Genomic DNA, 6,239 nt, shown 5'->3' with positions numbered 1-6,239 from the left:
TTTGATTAAAACTTTTGATGAAAATTTTATTATAAAAATGTTGACTAACTAATCTTTTTTGCGCCTTCCGTATCTGTGTGTAGAGGAGTAGATGATCTGATAAAAACTTTTAAATAAAGGAATTACTTTCAAAATGTTATGATGAATAAGAATTTTAAATTAAAAGCGCCTCGCCCTCGTCGTTTTCGCTGGCTAAATCAGCTTTTCTGGAAACCTCCATATCTGTATGTAAAGCTTTGCTATGTCTTCGTAAGTTTCTGGCGTTTGGAAAACACTTTCCACAAATATCACATTTAAATGGTTTCAGACCTTTACGAGAATCACAGTGTGTGTCTTCAAATCACGTTTTTTGCTGAAAGCGCTTACCACATTCTTCGCATTTTAATGGCTTAACATTGTTGTGAGAATTCATGTGGTTTTTATACTGAGATTTTTCGAAAATAACCCAAATAAGCTTTACCGCATATATACTACATTTGAAAGTTTCAATCATTTTATGTATTTCATTATCATGGAGGGCTAAAGAGGAATTGGTTGTAAAGCCTTTTCCACATTTGATGCATGAAAATCTTTTTTCTTGATGACAGGGATGGCGTGTTGAATGTCTTTTAAGGCTTTCTTCAGTAGCTAGTACTTTACCGCAATGTTGACATTTAGACCTATCTTTGTGAAACTCCTTCTGACGTGTAATAAGACCTGATTTTGTCATGAAAGATTTTTCACAAGAAACACACTTAAAACCTCCATGTGCGTCTTTCAAATGAGCTTCTAGGTCATAAAGTTGACTGAAAGACATTTGACAATATTTCCAACTACATTTGAATCGTCTGCCCTCTTCTCTACAGAAAAACTTTTACCACAACTTTCACATTTGATAAATTTTTCTCCTTTATTAATATGTTCTCTTAGTTTGTGGTTTTTTAAATTTGAAGTAGAACATTACATAAATCACATTGCAATCGTTGTGTAGTACTTTTGCCCTGTTTATTAGTTTTGATGCTTTTTGATAGCTTTTTGCCTCCTGCAACATAATTTTTCTCTACAGAATTTTCTTCCTCTTTTGAATCATAGTTCTACTGTTCATCAGAAATAGATTGACAATGGTTAGCCCGGAAAGGTTGATCAACATAAGCTGGTATTTTTCCATTGCTTGATAAATAAAAGTCTTCTTCTTCTACTTCAATTTTAATTTCCACAATTTCTTTTCATTCTCACATTCAAGATCAGGATCATTTAAAGCTGATCCTTCTTCAAAAAAGGAATTTTCTCTATCATCATTACTATCTAAAGAATATTGCAGTTCACAAGTAGAAAATCTATATTCGCCATCAACTAAGGCAGCTTCTTGTTTAAAATGAAAACCATAGTTTTTAGATGTCCAAACTTCATTGTCAACCTCAGCTTTTATCTCTTGATGACTAAAATTCATTCCCTATCCAAGGACACACATCTGACAAATCATGTCTAAAAAAAGAAAAATGTTAAGTTTATGTCCTTCCTCAAAAGACTTATTCTAAAAAAGGTTAGCCCTTGCAAACCTTGCAAAAAAATCCTGCTTGCTGGACTTTCTTACTTTTATGATGACAATGGCTTCAACAACAAATCTTAAGAAAGTAATTAATTATCATTTTACGTGTTATGGATTTTGGGAATCACGTCAAAAGACAAAGAATGAAATTTTCAACAAAAAGTTTATTATTGTGACACTTCATAACGTTATCATAGGAAAGTATTGTCTCCCAATGGTGCCATCCACAAAATTAAGTCCCTGCAAAATCTTAAAATATTATGGATCCATAATGCAAAATGTTTTTCTTTCAAGAGTATGATTTGTCTTCAATGTAAGATTGAAACATGGAATTATATGGCCCCCGGCGTGCAATAGATTGAGGTGGCTAAAAAATTATGTGGCTCACCATGGTTGGGCGACAGAGAAATTTTAGATTTTTCACCCTTATATTACCCCCTTTAACAGTATTTAGTATATTTAAGAAGAATAAAAAACTTTTCAAGTAATTATGGAGTTACTTGACAGTAAGAACAATGGGGAGCCAAACTTGGCAATGCATAATTATTACAAATGGGCGGATGCAGGCAACTAGCCGGCTTTAGTTTTTGCGGGCATATTGCGGTTCTAATGCCAACAATGTAATAACAGTAGCTGGCAAGTTGCTGGATGACATGGTGTGGAAAAAGTGCCGGCAGATTGCCAGCAAAAGCCAAAAATTGCTTGGAGATTCACAATGTAATATATTATATTTGATTGTCAATGCAAAATGATACTTCTTTACTTTAAGAATAATCTGTGTTGCTTTGGCACTTATCCCCGGATTGTTTTTTAGTAGGTACCTCAGTCATGTGACTAAAAACATGCGTATTATGATGAACCCTGACTGACCGAGAGTGTAATTACATAAATTATTGTGGAAGTGAATGCTTACGACCCTGGACACTGCCCTACACTGCGCAGTGGTGTCTGGTGGGGCGTCCGGTGGTTACCTCTTTTGACCACCATACTTATCCCATCTTACATGAAAATTACCACTGTTAATGCCGTTTCGGCATTGATTTTATATTTTTTCTTTTGTGTAACTGTTTGATGTTCTTACAATTATTACTTTGTATTTCATTGGTCTTTTGTAGGTAGATTTAGTATAATTCTTTCCTTTATGTCATTTATTTTGTCTCATGTGTATAAGTTTAGTTTTTATCACCTTGAGAATTGTGTAATAACATTTATATATTATTGTATTGTATTATGATCCGTACATTATACAGTGGGTAGTCACTTGATTTCAAATTGCCGTGCCGTGCCGCTAACACAAGTTTAATGAATTCTCTTGAAGTTGGAAAAAACATTTAAGCTAAAAACATTTGAAGGCTTTTTTTCAAAAATCTGCCGCAGGTGACAGACACAAACTTCAACCTACTCCCCTGTTGAGAGGGTGATTTGGTCAGCACCAGTGCAAAGAAAGTTCTGTCAGCTTGTTTGTCAGCATATTGTTGTAAAGGGAAAGTGAAAAGAGGCAAGACGAACCTAGTTTATAACCAGATGGTGTCAATCGAACAAATCAAACGCCAAATCAATTGAACGCGAATTGAACGCAATTGAATAATTGCCATTCGATTGTTGAATGCAATCAAATTGTAATAGAATATCACCCTGTATCACCCAGGATTTACCGTTCGATTGCTTTGATTACGTTGAATTTTATTTTATTATGTTTGATTAGGCTTGATTGGTTCAAAAAAAAAAGGGGTTCTCATATATCTTCCCTCGCTTGCAAAAACTTTGTCCTGGCACGCGATTGCCATTTTGACAGTTCCCGGACTTAACCGCTTGACGTTTATTGTACCCGGATATTTGTCTATCCATCCGGAATAAAGTCCGTAGCCCCTCTGTTGCGATTTCGTGCGCAGCAGAGTGGCGGAATACTATGCCCCAACAAACCGCCTCTGGCGCTAAAAGGATACAGGAAAAGTGTGTAATCTGTTATCGGAAGTAATTTCCCGATTTACATTCCAAATTTGGCTTTAAAAGAAGCTAATATATGCTGGCGGAGCAGCACAAACTTGTCGAACAAAATTTGTTTATCAAACTGATCGAACCAAAACCCATTAATCGAACTTAATCGAACACTCACAATCTTTTAAAAAATCTTAGAGTTGGATTAATTTTTTTAATCGAACTTGTGTGGGAAGCTTTACTGAAAGAGGGATAAGGAACTGGGACTATCTATTTAAAAGAAATGGACAAAAATGCACTTTTTTAGGTGATATAATTAAGATTTTACTTAGAAACTTTAGTTCTCTTACCCCCGTCTCGGGCCCCCTGATATGAGCAGGGGAACCATGTTGGCCACCCCTACTGAAAATTTCAGATCAACAAAACAAACAAGGAATTAATTCCTGTAACTCGATGAAAATTGGAAAAAGCTGGTTTTTGACTGTTTCTGATCCTAAAGTGCTATTTTTTGGTAAGGCGGCAATCACAAATATCTTTGTTTCGCGCCACCCGACCGACTCTTGAAAATTGAGTAGAATTGAGACGTTGAGTCGGTAAATTTGTCAGACTTTTTCTTTCCTTCATTCAAAAATTTTATTATTGCCGATTTTTTGCGAGTGATTTCTAGCGCATTCACAGCATTTTGACTTTGTTTATCATTACATGCGCCATTTTGGTCGGAGGTCACAGTGTTCAAAGGTCATAATTTGAGATCACCCATAACACACACGATTGTTTTGGCTGCTGGCTGGCTGGTAGTTTCCTTCAAGAATACACTCCAAAAATGGATGATTGAGGTAAGAAAACCCGAAATTTTTTACGACTGACCGACCAACTCACTTTTTAGACCCAACGAGGACGCGAAATGAAGATATTTGTGATTGCCGCCTAAAAGCTATGCAATTTATGTTTGGATTTCTAGTAGAAAGCTTACCCATTCATTGTCAATATATTTTTGATTTGAAAGTAATCTCTTCATGGAATAAAAAGATATAATCAAATCTTGTAGGGTCATTTTTCAAAATTTTTTTTTAAAAATCAATTTTCGTATTTCGCAATTTTACCCTATGCAAACGCACATGTAGAAGCCCGGGCGAGGGAGGGCACTTTGGCAAAATTAGGTAGAACACAGGGACGTGCCACTGATCAGAGTCCCTTTATTTTAATTTAGACAAACTCTAGAGATATCTCGTATATACAGGGTCCCCAATTTACTAATTTTCAAGATGCGGACCTGAGGCCAAAAAAAAAAGTAGTCTTGTTTCCGGAAATCGGCCGGGTGAGCTTTTTTTAGAAAAAAATATATCTCACCCGGCCGCAAATAGAAAAAAACTTTTTTTTTTGTGCAATCTACTTTCCTGTTTTATGTTGTTGTGAATAGAATTACCTAAGAGTACAGCTTCCTCTTAAAATTTCGTTTTTTCAAGTAAAGAGACATCGAACCTGGATTATTTTTTCGTACACGTCAATTAGAGTTTTTCTAGGAAAATTGAAAAAAAAAATATTTTCCGGCCGCCCGGGTGAGATTTTTTTTCGTCACCCGCATTTCCGGAAACAAAACTACTTTTTTTTTTGGCCTGACAGGGTCAATTTTTTTGGTCATTTTGGACAATACACCGTTTAGGAGTCTCGCCTCCTCCACCATGAAAACGGTAGGTTGCGCACTTCAGTACTGTGGAAGGTTAGAAGGCGTTGTGGTATAGTGGACATCAACCTTGATTCCTGCAGTTAGTCACACTAGGAAATCTAGCTTTCAGAAAAAACAACATCAGTCATCTACAGGATGTATTTGAAACAACAAGGATGAGAGTTACCTGAATCAAGTTCAAGTTCCCAAGACAATTAATAAAAACTTGAAAACTTAAAATGAGACAAAATGACTGATTGTGAACGTGCAGTAACCAGAATATCAACCAACCAAATTTTATCATTCAATTCCAGAGACAGCGCTTTGATCTTTAAGGCCTATACGCTAAAGTAAAAAAGATTTTGCACATGTAAATGGGTCAGTGTTTGAGGTCCGGCAAAATTTCCGGGAGTTAGCCTATCCGGCCATGCGCGGATCTAGGTGGGTTCTGTCTCCCCCGTAGATCTTTTTCTTGGGAAGTTGATCTTCAAATTAGTTTTCAAGGTTGGCTTGGCTCAAACTTTTTCATCTATGGCTCAAATTTTAGGCAATTTCTTGCTTGCGAGTCAAGTAAACGATATGGCGCTTTCGCAGCATTAATCTTTGATACGCATTTTGGCGGGACGCTAGTGTGACTAATTGTCCTGTACAGGCAACCAAGGTTTCGATTCCCAATCACAACGGTTCACTTGGCAAGTGAACAAACATTCGCCCGGGTCAACCCATGCCAGTCGGTCGGTCGGTCGGTCTAAAAGTTTTCGGGTTTCCATTTTTCCATCCATTTTTTGAGTGTATTCTTGCTGGAGGAAACTGCCAGCCAGCCAGCAGCCAAAACAACCGCGTGTAATGGGTGATTTAAAATTATCACCTTTGGACACTGTGACCTCCGACCCCAAAATGGCGCATGTAATGATAAACAAAGTCAAAATGCTGTGAATGCTAGAAATCGCTTGAAAAACTCGGCAAAAATAAAATTTTTGAACGAAGGAAAGGTCATTGACAGAAAAAGTCAGACAAATTTACCGACTCAATTCTACTCAATTTTTGAGAGTCGGTCGGGCGACGCGTAACGAAGATATTTGTGATTGCAGCCTTAAAAAGAATGAC

Source organism: Clytia hemisphaerica, unplaced genomic scaffold, assembly GCF_902728285.1.
Source record: "Clytia hemisphaerica strain Z4C2 unplaced genomic scaffold, Clytia hemisphaerica genome assembly, whole genome shotgun sequence".
In the NCBI taxonomy this organism is placed as follows: Eukaryota; Metazoa; Cnidaria; class Hydrozoa; order Leptothecata; family Clytiidae; genus Clytia; species Clytia hemisphaerica.
The sequence above is the reverse complement of the archived record's forward strand: the minus strand, read 5'-3'. Positions refer to the sequence as shown.